General features: G+C 36.1%; 1 protein-coding gene across 9 annotated transcripts in view; it reads right to left on the reverse strand.

Moving 5' to 3' along the window:
- SYT1 (synaptotagmin 1) overlaps positions 1-22,165 on the reverse strand; it is a 358,089-nt gene that overhangs the window by 220,142 nt on the left and 115,782 nt on the right. For 6 of the 9 annotated variants that reach the window (XM_074902821.1, XM_074902823.1, XM_074902815.1 and 3 more), the window contains one exon: positions 8,937-8,998. The exons of the other annotated variants lie outside the window; for them this stretch is intronic. The gene's annotated coding sequence lies outside the window, so the exon portion shown is untranslated. The remainder of the gene's footprint in view (positions 1-8,936; positions 8,999-22,165) is intronic. 9 annotated transcript variants of the gene reach the window in all.

A 22,165-nucleotide genomic window follows, 5' to 3' on the forward strand; every position in this document is an offset into this window, starting at 1 on the left:
CCCAGGTTCCCTCAGTGTTCTACAGCACGACAGCAAGACAACATTAAGATATCTGAGCATGAGGAGGAAGGAATGTACATATAAAAATAAGTACTTTCTGTCTAGATACATTGCTGATCCCATAAATGAGTACCATCCCAGTCTGAGTACCTCTTTGCAAGGTCAGTCACAACCTAGTTACAGCACTCCAGCAGATGTACGTGAAAGAATGTATGTATCCCTAGTTATCCTTTTGAAAGCACTGTTATGAACAAGATCAGGGACTATGGAAACTACAATAAAACACATTAGATGACACTGGGGAAGGAGGGATCTTTTCCAGAAAAGTATGGTCAAAATACCTCTAGACGGGAAACTAAGATTTAGGTAGAGCCGCCAATGAGACAGAAGCAAAGGGAAAATATAAAGGGAATATAAACAAAAATGAAAAGAGAAAGAAGAATCAGAAACAATATGGGGCTAGATGTCATTGTAGTTTGTAGCAAATTAGGATAATTATAGCAGAGCTTTCCTCTTCCCTAGCCCAAGCTCATTTTTCAGGCTTGTTAAGTCTGCTATTTTTTTGCAGGAGAAGAGTAGGGAAGAAGGGAGAGTTTATATTGGTAAAAAATGCAGAAAGAAACACTTGTTGATGTTTGTAGGATTTGTTAACAGTCTTATACAGGTATTTTCAAGAGCACCAAGCAAACCAATGTTTTTTTAAAGTCATAAGTTACTTAACAACAGATATAATCTCAGTTTCTTTTAACATACATTAAAAATAATTAGGTACTGATGAACACATTCATCAAACAGACCAACAAACTGACACTTTCTAAGAAGTATGCGCTGATGGACAAATCAATATTCAGAACAGCCTCAGTCTCTGAAAGAATAATGATAAGTAACAGCTCTACACAGTTCTGTAGTTCATCAAGTTCTTTGCAATATCTGAATGGTATCAGCTCATTCTTGAACATACCAGTAACAATACTATCAATTTCACTACAATCACAGACTCCTTGGAAAGTTGTTACATGCCATGATATGCATTTTTAAAAGGAAGGCAAGTCAGGGGGTTTAGGCAAGTTGCTCATGTCCACTAATATATCCTTGGAAAATTTCAGTATCAGACATCTGGATTTCTTCAATGCATTTTCTTTTTTTCTTTTTTTTTTTTTTTTGGGGGGGGGGGGGGGGGGGGGGGGAGTCTACATAACCACCCATCAAATTGTGAAGAAAAATTTAACAGGAAAAAGAATCCCCAAATTAATTAAAAGTAAAGTTAGTTCAGTGAAGTTCATTTCTGGAATAGCATAGTAAAAATGTGATGCAAGAGATACACATTAACGAAGAAATAACTTCCAACAATCACATCAAAAATGCTTGACAAATACAAGAAACACTTCCCTCTAACTCAGGATAGAGGTTAACAGTGTGATCTCTACTTGTACTGTCATGAAGAGACTGGAGGAAATGAAGTCTTACTATTGATCAGCCACAAAGGATAGTCCACATGCAAATGGGAAAGTACAGCTTTCACACTCCTGTGAATGCCAAAAAGCTGTGAAAGCCATTGTATGTGATCCGCCATGGGGCAGGATAGCATCAAAACACTTTCCACATGCTTAAAATCACATAAATTCTGCTTCAAAGGTAATTAGTGTAAATCGCATTCTAGTTGTGATTAAATATAATGAGCCTAACTCAGCAGATTGTTAATATTTATTACTTCTGCAGGAATCAGTCTTTAAAATATATGTGAAAATAGAAAAAATCAGAGAGAGGGCTTGCAAAACTCTTGTGCATTAACAATGGCTTCATATGAGTTATATATAACTTACCTTTTTCTGAACAACTATTATTTAAAGTAAGTCAGGTTTCAAATTCTTTTATTCTTTTTAAATGGATATGGAACTAGTCCAAAAGGTTTGGGATGTGAACTGTTTTTCCATAGTGCAGCTGGATTGTCTGTACTGACAGGTTATAGCTGTAGACACTGAAGCTGCAAACAGTAAAATTTCAGGAAAATACAAAAATGACGAAGATACAGCAACTGAGATGTAAACAATTTCTTATATAAGCATAGCTGTGTACTGCAAACATTTAGATTTTTTTGAGGAGCATATGGCTTCATATATAAAAAGCTACTGATTCTATTCTCCTTAAGAAATGTGTAAGCACATAATTATAAACCTTAAATGTAATACCCATTTTAAAACCTCCCTAAATGCATATTTGCCCAATAGACCATAACTCTCCAAAAGGAATCACTGTTATCTGCAGTACAAACTATTAACAGTTTAATAGCTAGTGGTTTATTAACTAATGGTTTAATACAGTTTAAAGTTCTTAAAATTATTAACCCTGAAGGAAAATCAGATCTTTAAATAAACTCTGTTGGTGTTAAGCATTTTATTTAAACTAAACATTCGAACACTGAGTCATGCTTCTAACAGCAAAATCCCATCAAAAACGGTTAAGGTTGCACAGCCTAAATGACATCTTACTCCTTTTTTCTCCTCCTTCTTCCTAAAACAAAATGTTCTTACTTGGCATCACAACTTACAAGGATGAGTGAAACAGGCTTCTGGTATAGAGCAGCCTGGGCACTATTTCTGTTGGAAATTAAAAGGTACTGGGAGACCTATTAGGTGAAAGATCAAAGTGTACTGTTACCCAGTACTCGCAGAGACCTCTATGCTATCATGCATTTTATACAGTATTGCCAGACTTTAAAATAAATGTTCGGGAAGTTATCCTGAGAAGCTCCAGCTCCTGGATCTATGTGACTGCATGAAAATCTCAACTTTAAAAAAAAAAATGCACTTCTAAACCTTGAGATTTAGGAGGGACTGAAGCAGTCATCGAAATCAGGCAGTAATGAAAAAACTCCCAAATACATGGCTCATGGAAAACCCCATAATCTTAGTATCTTTAATGTCTTAACTAAAGCTTTTTACATGGTGAGACTGGAAACATGGCCTGTATGTTACGTGCTTTTGACCACCATGTTCAAAATCTTGTGCCTTCAGCTCAAATCACTGTTCTTCCACTTATTAGCATAGCTACAAGAGTCATCAATCAATATTGCTGTAAGAGCCCTTTGCAGAGGCTCCTCTCAGAGCAAAACCACATCTTTGCCTCTAGCTTGCAGTACAAAATTGAAGGTATTGCAGCAGAAGCACACTGTTGATATATGTGATAAACTCCAGAGCACTTCTAATCACCCCTAATTTCTAGCTGTTCTAAAGTATATCCCCCACCCCAAAACCCTAATCCAAGGAATCATGATTTTCCAAATGTACTTAATTTTGAATTTTGTATTTTCAAAATTATTTATTGCAAGAAAAATTCTACAGTGCCCATTTTCATGCACTTCAGATATCAATATAAACACAGCAGATTAACATCATAAAGTATTTTTTTATGTGCTATCTTTGGTAATGGCTTCACAAAACATTTTTGTTTATGTGGAAAAGAGAGTAACTGCATTTTCAGAGATAATTGTTGTCATTATACTAGTAACAAAGATATGATTGCAAACAGGTCTAAGATGCATCTTTTTTCTAAATAAACTTATTTGAATGAGTTTTATTCACATAAGAAAAGTTGTCAAAATATTATGTTTATGATGGTTATGTGTCTTCAAAATAAGATTTATAGTGCAAAACTTTGAAAGAAGGAAACAAAGAAAATCATCACTGAAGAACAAACTCATACTTGGAGAGGATTCAAAACTGCCAAATAATGTTCTTTAGCTATCACCAACTCCATACTGGGGAGTCCACCTTACCCTGTATGATTGTAATTACTTGTGTCATATTAGTCATTATTTGAGTTAACCTTCATGTATCAAATAGTGAAGTTGGCAAGAAAGTCTATCCTCTTAGTTCCTAATTGAAGCCTAAGCCACCACAAGAACAGTGACATAACAGTGACAGAACTGGCTATCTCCAAATCTCTAATGAAATGTGAGCAGAAATTCACCTACCAAGAATTACTAAGATACATAACCAAAGGTAACCTGGTAGTCTTTAAAAAGAGTAGTGTACAAAGAGATTAAGTACTACAAATAAAAGGTAAAGCTCGCTTTCTCAAAAAAAGAACACCAAACTGCCCCCCAAAAGCATGCAACACTACAGATGTCTATTAATTTTGTTTGATTATATTTACAGACAGGATCACAATAGCAGTTACCAACGTCAGCAAAGCTGCATTAGGATGACACAGTATAATTCTTCTTACTGAGAGATTTTAATCACTAATATTAAATACAGTCAGTAACTAAAAAGTAAAAAAAAAAAAAAACCCAACAAAATAACTTATCAACCTCCCTATTCAAAAACAGAGATAACATAGAGTCATAATAAAAACTGCAGGAGAAAAGAGAATTTTACATTAAAACTTCTTTGATCATAGAAGCAGTTCATTATAGTAGCTTCTTGGAAGTTGCCTTAGTAATTGTGTATACACAGTATGACTTAATGCAAAAAAAACCCCCAACTTTTTAAAATGGAAACTTGCTATTACTCTGAAAATACCTGATTTAAAATCATAGCCAAGTTGTTATTCAATGCAGTGTTTAAAAATAGCAAATTATAATATAGGAACACAGTATACAAGACAAGAAAACAAGCACATTAATCCCACTTACTGAAGGTGGCTTGTGAAATTCCAACAAGCAAATTAAGCTACTAAATATTTTGCTTTTGAAACCTTCCAAGTAATAGACAAAATATCAGTCAATAATTTACTGAAACCATTAAATGGCTTAAATGGTTAAATTCCTAGCTGAGAAAAATATGATTACATGACTCCTGGGGCACTTGGAAAACACATAATTTGAAAATGTGTCTAGAAAAGCATGTGCTTACCAGCTGAAGAAAAAGCTGAGAAACTGCAGCAGATAAATTAAATAGTAGAGACTAATCAATCAAGGTGATAAAATAATAGATGACAACTAAACCGAAGCCCCAGGGAAGTACACCCAGAGCCATCTTGCAAAATTAAGTTGCATAACTAGCATACCTCAAAGCAGTACAGAATCTAAATCCATGTCAGAGATCTCATATTAAAAAATGCAAATCTGTGTCTATAATACAAGATCGATAAAAAAAAAAAAAAATCAGGTTCTGAGGCACAGAATCTTGTAAGCATAGGCGTCACAGAGAATCCACTACTCTGAATAGTCTTAATATGATAACCAAAACAGAGTCAAAATAAAAAACCTTAACACTATGGAAATGTTACTTTATGATGTACCAGAAGTTGTTACTTCTACTGTGGAAGAAAAAAACCCCCAAACTAACTGAAAAGTGAAACTAATTTAGGGGAAGACCTCATTAAAGAATTCAGGTAGTGTGAACACTCAAATGAACTATTTTACTCAAGCCTGCAGTATATGCACATGAATTTCAATGGGCAATGACAAAACCTGGGAGCACAGGGAACAAGGTTTTGTCAGCAATACTGCTTCTAGACTACTATATTGCAATGAAAGATTGAAATTGTAATGTAAGGGAAGATTATTGTGATTAGTAGAAAACATTCAGAAACTACAGGCTCATTTCTTTTTGAAGGCTCATACATTTAACTTTTACAAAACCGACCCTTCCAAAACCAAGGAATGCTTCATTCAGCTACTTCATCTCTGGTACATTATATACCTCTAGGTATAGTATGGTAAATGGTAAAATATAAACCGCAGTAGCTTTCAAAACAGATATTAGGGTAAAAACCAGTAATATTGTGTGCTCATGAGCTAACAATAAGTCTAACACTAATTTAGTTCCTCTACATGTAAAGGAGTCAAACTGCCCATACAGTAATTTTAGCAGGCCAAGCCTCCCCACATCTGCTCGCAGCAGAGTGCTGTTTGGCCCTCCTCCTGTATTAGCCCTTCAGTTTTGCAGTCTCCTAATTTATGTCACATTACCTGAAGTTGTCTTCATTAAAGAAGAATAATGAAAAAACTGTTATTAAACAGCAGACACCAAAGATCTCAATTATTTGATAAACCAAAGTATGTGGCAGATTAAATTTGATTGCTCCTCACTATGTGAGGAAAATGGACACCTTTTTTGAAACACATATGGCAAGATTTTTTCCCTCCTCCACAAAGGATGACTGCAATCTTTTGCAATATCAAAGCTAAATGACAAAGGCCTCTGCATTCAAAAAAAAGATGAGAACATTTAAAACCCACAAAAAAATATATTATGACTTTAATTTTATCCTTTTAAGAACAATATTATCTTCTTCCTACATCTGGAATCCAGTATTTTTGCCTCTTGGTACTGGATATTTTAAATTTTAGGTTTTAACTCAGGTTGAGAAAAAGTATTTTAAAACAGATCCACAATTTATCAATCCCAGTGTCAGAAGAATGCCTTGCTGCTTAGCGTATGAATAACAAGGTTACTTTAAGCAGGCCCAAAGGTAGCATACATGAACTTCCCTACATGGCTGAACGTATAGCCTGATCAAGCTGGTAACAATGCTCCTCACTGATGATGCATGAGAGATAAATGTAATTTTATTTCTGTTTTATTATTCTAATTTTCCATGTATATTCCAAACAGAGTGTTAATTAAATTACACATTACAAATGTTAAATGACCACTGTACAGTTTCCTTTCTGTAATTACATATTTGTTGTTAGATCATTTGCAGTTTACAATCATAATACCATGACTGATAAAATTAACCAATGGATACTATGAAAAGGTTCTGTCAACCTATTCTGACAGCAGAGTGGAGAGAATTTGTATGTGATGGAGTACAAATAACAGTCGATTAATTTTTTCTCACTATACACAAATAAATACACACTGTTCTGAAACAGCTGCCTGTGACTTCTGGACACTTGACACAGGAATGCAAGTGAAAAGAAAAATCTTTCGAGTGTCTGCAGTAGCGAAATTTACTACAAACGGGTCTATAACAACCCATGGATTTTTTGTATACATACATAGTTGAACTCTACAAATTGCTTGGAATTGCTAATATTTATGCATGTAACTGCCAGTCGTCTGCTGCCAAAACTTAAGATCTGATGGAAAAGCATAACTGATTTGGTTGAAGGTATCCCATGTGTTAAATAACAACTCCCAAAAGTTCCTCCATATCTTTCTGTGCATCAAATAAAAATTGCTAGAGCTGACCAATACTATAACATGTTGCAACCCTTCGCAAATTCCTTAGATACAAGTATATGGCATTATTTTGTGCATTATTACCCAACAATATGCATAATGCTCTTAGTCTGCAGAGTATCTATTTGTTACTAGAAATAGCAAGCTCAAAATTTGCCAAAGATTGGGAACGTTCTGCAATGCAGCTCTTCCAAGAGGAAGAGGAGAATGGCCCTGTGTGGGAGATGTGAGGAGAAACTATGAAGTTGGAGCAAGTTAGCTGTGTAAGTAAAAGACCAGAAAGATAAAGGGTGAAGAGAGGTGTGATAGCATGCAGGGACTATAAACCACAAGAGTCACAGAGGGAAAGAAGAGAAAATGGCAGGAAAGTATGATTGACAGAAGCAGAAGTGGAAAGTTAAGAGGAATAGATAAAAAGATAAGAATTTTGAGAAGTTTTTTGGAAACTGATTTTTTTTCTTACAATCTTCTGGAACATATGTATGATTCTTTATATGTCTAAAAATTGCCTACTGGTAGCACAGTTTAGTGCACTGTATAAATAAACATACAGACTTTTCAACCGAGTATTACATTGCCCTCAGCTTCAGTGAAATGTTACACATTTCCCTTCACGTTGTCTGATTAAATGTAATGTTAAAACCCATCACTGAACTTGGTTGCCCAGAGAGATGTTGGTAATGTTTTGGCTATAGAGGTTTATACATATTCTTTTCCACCAAAGAATTTTATTTTTACTGTTTGCCAAAAAAAAAAAAAAGATTTATATCTATCCAGAACTAGTCTGTCTCATACACCGGTTTAGCTAAATGAATAGAGATTTCATATACAACAATACAATTCCTTCAATTCTACTACATGATATACTGTCAAATGTATATTCTATAAGCAGAATGGTGCTAAAACGCACATATTCTCTGTACATTACTGTTCACAATCTTCCACCACAAAAAGGCAGGCTCTATCAGCACCTAGCATAGAGGAACTATTTTGTTGGAACTGCTAACAGAAATGCCTTAACACACATTCACTTGCTTTGGTTCTCAAATGATATTGCCACCTTTTAATACCCAGTAACGTAGTACACCCACATAACCTGCTACTACTTAGGACTGACAATAAAAGCAGTGTCTGTGCTCTACTGTACCATGACTGGTACTTCACCAGCTGTCTTGAGATTTTTTCAAAGGAAAACATCAATAATATAATCCACAACACAACCATGGCTCATTTTCTTGTCTCAGCGAGTAATCTTAATTACTTGATGTTTTATAAAGCTGTAGTTATCAAAGGCCAGTGCAGCTTGTACTGTGATTGGTCATACTGTGCAGTGAACAGCACAGCTCTGACCAGGGCAGTGCAGAACAATTAGTGATTGAGTGGTTAACACAAACCCATAAAGTTCTCCTACTCATGTCCCAGCTAACAGGATCTGACTACACTGATAAAATTAGGTGCTCTTTTGCAAGATTTCGTGTGTGAGCAAATGTCAGTGTAATATTATTTTTAGCTTGGTAAATTCTAGTATTACAATTCACTTTTACTGAGAAGGCAGCAGCAGTAATTTCAGTGTGGGCAGTGATAAAGACACACTGTTGGATTATCTGGGCCTCTTACCTAAAATGATTACAGGATTAATAAAAGTCTACCCCCGTGAAATGAAGCTGAGTTGGATAAAGGCAGAAATGTTCACTGCATTAATTTCTTGCACTCGTTAAAAGAACTGCGAATAAGAAGAAATACAAAAAAATGGAAATGCAAATAGTGTTTAGCTTCAGAGTATGTAATTCAGTCACTTACTGTCCACAATAAAGACTATGTGCTTAACTCTCTTCTCTTTGTTTATTCAGGACTCCACGTTTCTGTAAGAAAAACAAATACATGCATTTATCATCTACATAAAATTAATTGCCCACTGTGTCACAGAAGTTTACCATTTTCACACATAGTTTTGGCTTACTTCAAGATTTAAAGCCTTGGGTTTTTGTGCAAGCATCCAAGAAGAGAAAATCCACATTGTTCCTTTTCCTTAAAAGGCAAAGTTTCTAGTCTTAGGTATTATGACAGCAGCAGAGATGGGAAATACAGAGGTTCAGGGAACAAATCTCCTTTGAAACCTCATATCAAATTCTGGGCATCTGAATTGCATCGGGGCACTTGCAGCTCTCCCAGTTCAGGGAAGGTGACAGGCTCTTGCACCTGTGAGGCTGGCAATCCTCTGGTCAAAATAAAAATGTCGTGTTGTATTGGATCTTGGCTAGATTACCCCATCACACTGAGGAGTTAAGGACGAAACAATGTGTACCAAAGTGTGTACTTCCAATGACAGCCACAGCCTCCCCCACCACTTCTGGAGGCAATCGGAACACACTGCAGAGGGGTGTTTGATGCCTTTACTCCCACTGTTTCATGCAGACAATTAGCATAATGAGCACTGATGACAGCACACCAGCTGCTTAGCCTTTCTTGGGCAGTTAACAGGTATCACAACAGAGGTGAGTTTTAAGGCAGGATTTGAAGGAACACAGCACACCGGCTTTGCAGATTTTTATTATGAACAATTTTCACGAATAAAGGTTGCATGAGAGAAGGGAGAAAATTGGGACTGATGGGCAATAAGAATTGCAATAAGGGCAACATTCACATGAAAGAGCAGGTAAGATCAAGCTGTGAAGGCACTTAAATGCAAAGGTGACCAGTTTTGATGCAGTCAAAAAAGGGAGCCAAATGCACAATTATCAAGATAGGTAAAAGTATTTTTAATTTTACATCAACTTTGTCAGCGCAAAACTAAACTGCTGCTATCTGAAGTTATCAAACTATATCACATCAACCCCTACTCTGGTCTTTAAAAAAGGCAAATCACAATTCCATCCAGCATCTCACTCTAAATTAACCAGGCCACTATCTTTAACCATCTTAAACCACCAAATAATAAAGGATTCAGAACATAACTGATTAATAAAATCTGATTATTTTAGTAAAAAATTAATATTGCCTTCTGTATAGTTCTGCCAATATCTATGATTATTCCAGAAATCACTCACTTGCATGTCAGTCTACTGAAGAAACCTGTTAGGCAACAACTAACAGTTGTTTGGAGACGAGGCCTATACAGTCTGTGAGTCTGAAGCATACAATATTAAGTTGTTACTAAGTTTTAAGCTTTTTTGAACTGTAGGGATTAGCTTTTCTATCTAACAGTCTATTTCTTTATGTCCTAGACATAAGTGAGGCATTGTGGAGCACTTGAGCAATGCAAAGTTAGCCAGATGATGATATAAAACCCTTATTTGAAAGGGTAAAATAATTCAAATGTTGGTGTGGAACACAGCTGTGGGATCAACTAATTTCCCTCCCAGAGTTTATAATACATCTGGCAATAGTCTTAGCAGGCCTTACATAGCTTGGTGCTCCTTATCAGCTGTATAAAATATCCTGGTACAAGCCATGACAGACCTAATCTGAACTACAGTACCCAAATACATCTAGAACAGGTTCAACCAAAACTTTGCCTCTCACTGTGATTCAAGCCCTCCCAAACCGAGGGATTTAAAATTCAGACACACTCAGAGACAGGTCTCAATTAAAAACTGTAATCCCAACCTTCTCACAGGGTTCAGAGCCAGGGTTTTGGTTCAGGTCTCTGTGTACATCTTGAATTTGAGTAGAGGTAGCTGCAAGTGCCTTAGAGAAATTAACACACAGAGTCACACCTGCTCTGTGGTACACTGTCTCAATCTTCCCCTGTTTCTCTAAGCTGTCTGTGTCAAGCTGTGTCATATTATTACTGAGCCTTTCAGAAGATTAACTATTTCCTCCTGCTGCAAAGACAGAAAATGGAAAGGAAAGACAGATGTTTACTTGAGTTCTAACTAGAAATAACCGAACAAAAATACGAGTTATGTGCTAGGGAAGCAAATTTAAGCAAAACCATGAGTAAGTGTGGGGCTTCATTAAGTGCAGACTCAGCCTGCCTGCTCCCTTGAAGTTGACAGACGGAGTTTCCGAAACAGATGAAAAATGTAATGCAGAACTGGAATAAACAAGTAAAATCCAATCAATAAAAATCAAGAAGTTATCAAGGAGACTAAATACCAGCACTCTTTACAAGGATTGCAGAGCTAAAATATATAGAGAAAAATAAACAGGAAAGATTTGCATTTCTACAGAAAGATCAAAAAAATTACCAGAGAAATTCAGTTGTGTTACTCTTTACTGTTAAACACAGGCTATTTTTTATGAGATGTGTTGGAAGATTAATTCATTCACCTTTGGTATGGACTCCTGTGGGTCTTCAGTGCAGGAGATCCCCTGCAGTGACAACTATATTTCCAGAGCTAGAAATAGCATGTGTCATATCTCTAGTATCTTCCAAGGCTCTGTTTTCATTTCAATATTTGCAAGGGAAGGCTTTTCCTAATGAAACCATTGGAAATGTAATAAATGTGATGATGATTCATGTTATGAAATATATTGACCCTTAATACAAATGTATGTGTTGTAAATATTTTATGATGTATATATGTTAAAAGGAAAATTATTGTGATTTTGTCTTTAAATCAGATGAAGGCTTTGTAATCTCAGACTCTGTAATGGCTATGTTGGTGTTTTGACTATGTTGTTACTGCACCTAGTGGAAAAGTACCAGACAGACCCTTGTATCAGATAGACCCTTGTTTTGATGGAAAAGTACCAGAAGGACCCTCATTTTGGCGGGAAGAGGAGGAGTAGAAAAACACCAGAGAACCCCCCCTCAACAACACCAGAGAATCTGAGAAGATTCAAGAAACTCCACTACGCTTGTGCGGACTAAACACACCCATCTTATGTATTAGAAAAGACTATAAAAGGGGTGGGTTTGTTTACACGGTGTGCGTCAGTGGCGGAGCGGAGACTCCGCAGCGTACCCTGCACGGTTTTGCTTATTCTTATTTCAATAAAATTATAAAACTATATTTGGCTTTTGGCTTCTAAATTTATAACAGAAATATCAACAGAAACACATTCTGATATGCCTGAATACATTCTGTAATATCCATTTGAAGCATAATCTATATTTAACAAATGGTATCTACAGAACATACTTTAGGGCATGTAATTTTAGGGTAAGTAATCATGTAGATGACCTGCAACTTTTACTTCAGTTAGTCACAAGGACATGCAAAAGCAATCAAAATGAAGCCTTTTTTAGTTAATTCTAAGATCTCTGTTCCCAGTTACCTTTAGTAGTAACCAATTATGGAAACAGTCCCATTAAGCTGGAGTAACTGGACTACTAAAATAAACCAAGTTCAGTCAGCCACACTGATTTTAAGAATATACATGCCTATCTTTGTTCATGAAATGAAACCCTACTCCACCACAAGGAAGGGATTCTTTGCAGTTTTTCTCAGAAAACTCTTTTTAAACTCATATAGAAACACTAGATTTACATTTATTACAGGTGACAATGTTTTTAGCATCACAGAATCATGGCAAAAATAAGCCCCTTCTATTACATGCTTCACTATTCATTGTGAACTGTAATATGAAAGACAAAAGGGAAGTTGCACAGTAATTAAAGATTTCCCAAAATCTCTTAGGCCATCTGCAGTTTCTTTATTCTATTACTATTTTTACAGTCAGGAAGGACTGTGTGATCTTTTAGAAACTCCATGAAGAAACAATTTTCATCTGTTTAGGATTATGGGCTAAAAACTCAGTAGTAACCATATGGCTTTTATTTGAATATTTTTCTCTCCTTTCAAACATTGAGGAATAAATTTGCAAACTAAATCTCTATACTCTGGAGTAATAAAGAGTTGCTAATACATCGTCATTATGGTTTAGCAACAGTTTGAGAGCACAACTGGACATTTTTGTTATGAAGAACTAAAAGCTCTGGAAATCAGTTTCAGGAGGGTTTTGGTTTTGACAGAGCTGAAACTTAGCCCAGGTTTGCTGTGGCTAAGTATGTATCAATGATGATATTGAATGTATTGATCATCTTTCAAACCTGAGAACATCCCTTTATGTGCCATATCTGGGAGGTTTTGAATAAACCATTTTGAAATTTTGGGTGGCAAAACGAGAAAATATAAACCAAACTTTGAACAAAAAGGAACTGGTGTTTAGCCTACTGAATTTAGCAGCACAGCCCTAAAACCCAACACCGGTAGTGTTAGAAATGAAAAAGGGAATTTCAGATTTTATTTGCTGATTTAGAATTGTTTATAAGAGAGAAAATTATATTAATCGAAAGTGGAAGTTATACGGTATTATGAATAGACTGACACCCTGTAAAACATAAAACTGACATCTGGGAAAATGAGGCTAGCATTTGATTATGAAGTTTAAATTAGCTAATAATCAGTACAGAGTCTGGATAATTTCTAGTTGCATAATGTGCAACAAATTAAATGTACTTTGAAAAAAATGGAGTAGTGGGCATTTATTAATTGCTTCACATACTGAAACAGAAATTGTCATACATTACGAACTTTACATTCCGTAATCATATGAATATTCTAATGTTTTATGGGCTTAATTTTCCCAGCATAAACTTTTTACTGTGAGTAACGTTGATTTTGTCAAAGCCTCAAATAAGTCACAGAACAGATCTGGGGATTAGTTTAGAAGGGATTTAAAGCACACACTGTGAATCCCTATACAACCACCACTTAAAACACTATCCGTTCAGGCCCAGATGGATTGCTATGGCAACAGAATCCCAAATACCAGGTTTGTAACTAACAAAAATGTAAATTATTGATGAACTCAGAGTTGTCTCTCTTGGACACCCTCCTATTCAAATACCAAACCGTATGGTTAGAGTACAGAGAAAAGGTTGATATGCAATTTCCCCAGCCCAGTGAGCACTAATCCCAAAGGATTTCATTAAATCTTTTGGCTTAAATTTTTATTCTTGGAACAGCAGTCAGCAAGCAGGGATTACATTAAAACAGGCACTATTGAGGTCATTACTGACTGAATTCAGACCTGTAATACAGCAAAACAGAAACTAATTTTAAATACACCTCCACAAAAAAACCCACCTAAACAGTACTCCTCTAAGTTACCACGCATCAGATGACAGCATCCTTCCCCTTACACCCATCACCCCTCCTCCTTGCTAGTATAAAATGATGGACAACAGTACAGAAGAGTAAAAAACAATATATGTATTATTTGATAAAGAGGTACACATATCATGGTAGAGGTGACTGTGCACAAACAAGTGAGTTGCAACAGAATAATGAATGAAAGGAGGCTCAGCTCTGTAAATCAAAACCCAGAATAAAAAGTTTTCTAGCAAATAAGCAGACCAGGAAAAAAAAAGCACTTATTTTCATCTTTATTGCAAATTTCGTTAGAAGTCTGATAAGGGAATAAATAGTGGTAGGAAAGCTAAAGACTTTTATGGACCCCCTCTTCTGGAAAGCCTCTCAGACTAGAGAATGTGATTAACACAGTGAGTAGCACACAGAAATATTCCTATCAGCTCTCACATTTTGGACTGCAACAGTCCAGAGGGTTTTAAGCCAACCTAAGGCTTTAAAAAAAATTTCTCAGATGTGTGACTGCCATTAGGTATCAGTGTACAGAGAATAGAGATGGCGAACTTCTGCCTGTAAGAGCTTGTCCTCTCAAAACTAGGAGGAAAACTTACTTGTCTGTGGAAATGGATAAATATGGATGCATGCTGCTGGTTTTCCAGGGAAAGGAAATTAGTGGAACAGGATATGAAATAGAAAAGATAAACAAAGATAAGGAGCAATTTTTTTAAGACATGGGAGAAATTTAGAGCAACAGAATGAAAAAGATACTGGTTGTATCACACACTTCCTGGTAGGGCAGGAGAAATTTTCCCTTCCTCATCCATACACATGAACAATTATTCAGCACAGTATGTAAAGACAGAGTAGCTACATAGGGGAGCTGCCATTTGGACAGCCATTTAAGCTTACAGATATTAACTAGACTGCAGGCTTTTTTTAGGTCTTGACATACAATATTTAAGTATTTCAGCCTACAAATTAGCAGAATATACATGCAGTGTCACCGTGGCCACTAGTGGTAAAAACAGCATTTAGACCCTGCTTCCTCTGCTCATTCAGTCTGTGACTTGCCCTCCCCACTCTGTGACACATGTGGTTAAAGTTATAAACACTTTTCAGCTCTAGGGATTTCTGTACTTAGTGAAGGACTCTGCTTATTGCAGAATTTGTCGCTGGGAATACTTTTTGCAATACTAGCAATGAAGATGTGCTTTTTTGGCCTGTGTTCACTTGTATTTAGTTACCTGCTGCCTAATGTTCAAAGATGCTGCTCACCCGTGGCTTCCTCAAAATTTCAGTTCTTAGTAGATTAAAGATCCAAGGGTTTCAACTCCATGGAGGCTCTGTGGTCATTTTTCCATAGGAAACTGGTTAGTCTTCTCTTGCTTATACTCCACACCTCCATCTGACATACTGTGTTTCTGCCAAACATAATTCATATGCAGGCTAAAGAGTCGCTACTAACCCACAGTAAGTGCTAGCTGCTTCTCAAGTGCCCCTGCATCTCTCTCCCAGATGCGTGATGCTTCTCACATTCTCAGCTACTGGTTTTCCCACTGCCCAGAACATGCCTTGCTGCCCTCCTTGGTTCTCTGTCCTGATGGCTTCAGATCTCCTGCTGCTCATTAACAGCCTTTCCCAGCTTCTGCTTTATCCTCACACTTGGCTTGACGTTAAAGAGCTATCCACTCTGATATTTCAATCAACCACACTTAGGTCAGTATCATAACTTCACAATCAATAAACAATCATATGAATCAGTGGCCATTAAAAGATTAATTTTTCATGAAAGAAAACCTATTAACGGTGATAATACAGCCAGTGACAATACAGTCACAAAATGGTATCTGCATCAACTTGAGTTTATGCTCTTATGACAACTCTTGGCCATATGCAGGAATGCCAAAGGATTAGCAGAATTTCAGGCAGCACTACTATACCCCCAGTACCTATCCAGCACAATATATGGCACTTCCTCTACTAACAGCCATTTCACAGTGAAACTACTGTAATCCTGCTGCATAAATGGGATGTCAGATGTGCCAGAGATGTGGATGTACACCAAATGTGACACAGACTCCCAGGAAATCTCTGTATATGATAGACCATTAAAGTAGACAAGTTGGGTGTGTTCACACTATATAGGCACACTTCAACCACTTTGCTGTATCTGTCATGTAATAACCGTGGAGCTGCTCTGGGAAGAATCTTCACAGTGCACAGATTGCCATTCCTGCTTTGTGATTGCTGGGTATGTCTCAGATATTTTCTTAGAAAACAGTAGAGTTTTCAAACTTTACATGAAGACTACATTTTTCCATTTGCACATATGAAGACATGAGAATACTACTAACATTTAAGAGTAATAAAAACCCCTAAAAACTTTACACATCCAAGTGTAACTTAGTTTTCCTAAGTGAAAGTTTTCAAGGGTTCAGCTGAAACAACCAGCACTCCTGAAATGATATTCCATCTCATTGAATTCCAAATATTTTCAGGCTTTCCTAGACAAAAAGATAGACCTACCATTATTTTCTGAGTCATTTTAGAAAAAAGAAATCCAGTTCTCCATGAGTTGCTTCATAACACTATTTAGACTAGATTTCTTGGATTATATGAAATAATAAGAAAATAGTTCCTGGAAAAAATGGTTTCAGAAATCATATTTACGTTGCTTGTTACATCTATAGACCAAGATCTACTTAGAAACACAGTGAAGGTTTTTAATCAGTCTCCCAAATCCTTCCTAGAAAGATAACACAGATCTTTACATTAATAGCTGGTGTATTTTATGGAACTAACACAAGCCATCAACTGTAAACACTCTGAAGATCTTCAGTACCTTCAATACACTCTCAGCTGCATTCCAGTGTTTGGAGATTCAGGAGAAAAGCACCTGCTGCAATATCCACTGCAGTGGAAGTGATTATACGTTAACATAAATCTGTTGATCTTTTTGTTCTGTAAGTTTGGCGTGAGGGTTTTTTCCTTTATTTCTCAATTTTACTTTACAAAAAATGCACTAATATGGGCAAGCAATTCACCCATAAAACCTGATACTGAGTATCAGCACCTCATCAGATTAAGCAATGTAATCTATGGACGAGTTGTTCTAATAACTTTCCTGTATTACCCTAAAGAGACTTACAGTGGCAACAACTTGAATTTGAATATTCGCTGGCCATTTAAATGCATCCCTTCAAAGACAACTTTTTAGAGTAAGAGAAAATCCTAAACAGACTTGTATTCTGAGGATCATTCACTCTGGATATGTATGCTAAAAGATAATGGATAATTCACTGTTGTTATAAAGTTAGCCCTCACTTTCTCTCATATACTCTTAAGTTTTATTCATGCTGCCATTTTAATTCTCCTAAAGATAATTGTTAAGAAGAAATATGAAAGTCTACCAAGTCCAAATACAGACAAAACCAAGTTACTGCCTACCCCTCCTTTTCTAATCCAAGTAGTAACAACCTACTTAGTGCCTGGATTTCTGGTAATTAGAGAACAAATCCTATAAAAACAGGTACATCAATTTCCAAAGCTGCTATCCATGATTTTTCACATTCATTTTAATGTTGCTTGCTCTGCGTTCACCATGTAACATCCTTTGTTCTACACCAACAGCTCTTTGCTCCCTTTCACCTTTCTGTAATTACCTGAGGGCTTCATATCCCAAGACTACTGTTTTTAATCTTCATGTGAAATTTCACTACTCATGGTCACAGTTGGTCTTCCCTTTTTGTTGAACCACATTTTAAACTATTAAGAGACTGAAAAGTCATCAACTTAAATTATGTTTCTTTACAAGACGCAGAATGATACATTGTATCATTCTGTGGTCAGCAGCAACAAAGAATTAAGAAGTCAAAATTAAAAAAACAAACTGGAAAGCACTAATCTTTTGTACTGGTACTAAAATTTATTAATTATAGGATCACTAAATAAAGTATGCGTACTTGAAAATTTTCAATATTTCTTTCCAGTTACAACATGTAATACTTTATTAATTACCAAAAATATGTTTATAAACACTCTACTATGGTTTAGCATTGAATTAACTTTATCATACGAAACCAGCAAGCAAACAGTTATACCATACTCAGTAGAAATACTTTACAACCTTATGACTAGACAATTAGGATGACAAAATCATGAACAATTAGTTAAAAATTAAAAAAAAGTTTGCAGCCTTCTAATTATTTATGTTCAAAAATTAACTGTGCTATTTCTGTCTTTCATACATTTGTCACAAGAATGGATTACTATTATGAGCCTGTTGTATAATCATCACAAAATCTGTTGGAAAAGATGAATTAATCCTGTACCATGTTCTTTGTCTTCCTCAGCATATTAGAATATTAGTCCTCACAGTTAGTCAAAAAAACCTTAAGTATTTGTTAAAAACTGAATTTTGGTAAGTTATGCTTGTATAGTACAAAGATCTAAAGAAACAAAAATTAAGATGGATTAGCATGAAAATAACAGGATTGTAGAAATGCCCCTGAAAATGAGACAACTGAACAGACCACTTTTTGTAAAACTGTTATATTCACATCTGTCACAGTCTACTTCTGACACTGTCTAGTGTCTTTCTTATTTAGCACTGTCCAGAAATTATTTTTCAGTGATTGTCAACGTAGCAGACAGCAGTGTCTCCTGGAAGGGGCAGTATATAAGTGCCATTACAGAAGTAAAAACACTGATCAGTATCACTGGTCCTCAAACACAAACAATGAGATGACCAGCCAGTAGATCTTTATGGTTTTTCAGTGTTTTTCCTTTTGCCTAGACACAGAGGAGCAATCACATAGACACCAACAAATAAACCAAACCAAACAAAAAAATAGTAGACAGAAACATTGTCTGGTTATAAAATCCATGAATACCAACAGCAATGCAAACTGGAGTCTACAGTCAGGCTACAACTTGATGAAGAAACATAACCTAAATGACAAAAGTGAACTTTGAGTGACAAATTACAACAGCCTGTGAAATGTACTGGGTGTGTATCTAAGTAGCCACTGTTGCAAATGCTACCCCGATTCTTAGAAGCTGCAAAGCCAACTCAGCAGCAGCCGCACCGTTCAGCAGAAATGGCTCATACCCCTGAGATAAAAGGTCATCAGCCTGGCTGGCTATGCAAGAGAGAGAATTTAGTTATCTGAGCTCTTAACCAAGCATGGGTGATGTCTCAGTGTAGTGTGTCTAAGTCATGTTATTTTAGATAGTTAGTGGCACATAGTAACATACTGTCTGGCCACCTTGGCTTCCTTCCCTGGTCAACAAATTAGGTAGGGCTGGCATCTGAAGTAAATTTCATCTGCACGCTTATGGAAGCACAGTATAAGTTTTAAATAGCCTATTGCTGCTGGGATTTTGGTCTAAATTTATAAGTTTATAACATCATCTAGAAATATTACCTCAGTATCTTAAAACATTTATTTACACAGCATGTGCACGTGCCCAACAAATGCATCTGATTCTGCAATCCTAGAGATGTAACTTTGAAGCATCATTACTTTTTTCATCTTGAAACGACAAGTAAAACCTAGAGACTGGGGAATTCAGGCAGACCTTTTAATCACAGGTGTCACCCTGGGCTGTGATAGAAGAGCTTAACAGCCAATCCTTGCAGATTACATGCAAATATATTATTATTAAAAGCAGGATAAAAGACAAGTCGTAGTTTTGCAAGTCTACATGAAAGGAAAAAAGGAAGCATCAAGTCCGCATCCAGCAAATCTGATAGCCTAATCAAAAAGTAGCATACCAGAAATTGCAGTGTGTTGAGGTACAGATGGCTAGGAACATTAAAAGAAGTAGTTATCATTATTGTTCCTTACATAGTTGAGTAAAGAAAAGACATCTTGATATTGTACTTGGCTATAAAATCCTCAGCTAGATATTGCCAGAACGAATCTAAAGGAAATGTCATTAAGTGAAAATCAAATAATTACCTTGTAATTACCATCTCATGTGTCACCATTTAATGTTAGCATGTATGAATCAAGAAAAATTCAAGAAAGGTCTATTTGAAATCCCTAAAAAACCCATATGGCAAATATTTTAATTACACTACTTTTACTGATGAAGCTAAGTATTCCACTTAGCAACATTTCTCCCTCTTTGTAGAGCCAAATGTTAATGTAAACCACCCTTTAATTTAATCTTCCTATCTATCTTGAGGAAACCTGTTCAATTTTTGATTATTTGATTCTCTGAAATATAGCTTATTCAGACCAAACTTTATCCACTTCATAAAAACTACGGATTCACACTCAAAATAGAACACTGGAGCAGTTTGAAGGAAAAACCATTTGTTCTGTCTCAGTTGATGTATAGCGTAATTTTCTGAGCTTCTTTCAGTGCAATTTGCAAACACATTAGCTAAGACTATAAAACAAAAGCAATCTGTACTACCCATTGCCCAGAAGATGCAGAAAGTTAGAAAACATAACAAATGTCTGAATCATCTTGAGGCAGGGCCACACTCTACATCAACACAGAACATCATTATCCAAAATGTGCCTCATTTGTTTTTCTAACTGACAAAGCAAGCCCGGCCACTGAACACCTAATACTGCAATATATTCTTAAAACAGGTTGTATTAGACATTTAAGGAGGGGTCTAGAGAAGGCAAACTTATGTAGACTAATTCAGGGGAGCAAAACTGCAGTTAGGTTATGAGACTTATTCTAGTCCCTTTGTCCAGTTTCTGCAGTTCTACCCTCAATTCTGTAGTCAGTCCAGTTCTGGAGGGGGATTTATTTCCCTTCCTTATTTTTTTATATCAAACTGCTATAATGCTACAGATTTCACAGCAATCCCAAAAGAGGAAAGCTGCTTAACACTGAAACACTGAAGTTCTCTGCTGAATGATCCAATGCAGAATTTAGCAGGTCCCACTAAACACGCTTTAAAATTATTATTTTTTAAACAAAGCAGATATAAAAAGTAGGAAGGTGCATGTAAATGTAGTTTTGGTAAACAGTCAGATGAGAGCATAATGGCATTCACAGACAGAAGGGACAGCATAACAGACATCACTACGCAGAATGATTGTTTCAGCATCTCTCAGCATGGATTTTAAACAAATCAAAGAAACACCACATAATGTATCTAAAATTGCATTTCAGCATCTGGGGAAAAAAAAAAAAAAAAAAAGGCAGTATCTGTTAAAAATCATCTAGTTCAAGGAAATCCTTAATTTGAGTTTCTGTGAAAACAGAACTTGAAATTGCCTGTCAACAAATCAGCAGATGCCCTTTTATGAAGCTGACAAGTGCTTTTTGGCATAAATGTAATGACCATAAATACTTCCTTAAACAGGGTACAATCAATTGCTTTAATCAGTTTCTACTATCACTTATGAAGTATGCAGACAAATTTCTAATCTATGCTTTGCAGTGACATTAAATACACATGTTCAATATAAATACACTCTGGCAAAGCTGACTGTCAGTTTCTTTTCCTCTTGACAAAAATCAGCATTTTGCCTATAAGGTTACAGTCCTGTCTCAAGAATAACTGAAGTCTGAGCTCTTAGGCAAAATTAATTCCCCTAGAATACAATAACACCATCTACAGCAGGGTCATTCTTCAGCAAAGCTCTGTGATACATGGAGATTTTAGGATGCAATGTGAAATGTTGCTTTATGAACAGAACAACCTGACAGCTTAAACCAGGAACATTAGGAGTGCATTCAGGTACATGGATATACATCAATAAATCAAATGCTTCTGTTAACTCTTTTCTTAAAACTCAGTCCATATACCAGAAAATTCGAGATAGTATGTCTTTATAAGATTACAAACCAGTAAGATTCAGAGAGAAGATAACAATCAAATGCCTCCTTCCCTGGCCCTGGTTTCATCTGCTCCTTCCTGACATGCCTTCTCTCCTTCTTCTCCACCTTCTCCTTAAGCTAAAATGGGCAGCAAACAGAGTTGATAATTGCTGTTCTTTGCACCTAAACAGTTCC

The sequence above is a fragment of the Athene noctua genome, chromosome 3, assembly GCF_965140245.1.
Source record: "Athene noctua chromosome 3, bAthNoc1.hap1.1, whole genome shotgun sequence".
NCBI classification, from domain to species: Eukaryota; Metazoa; Chordata; class Aves; order Strigiformes; family Strigidae; genus Athene; species Athene noctua.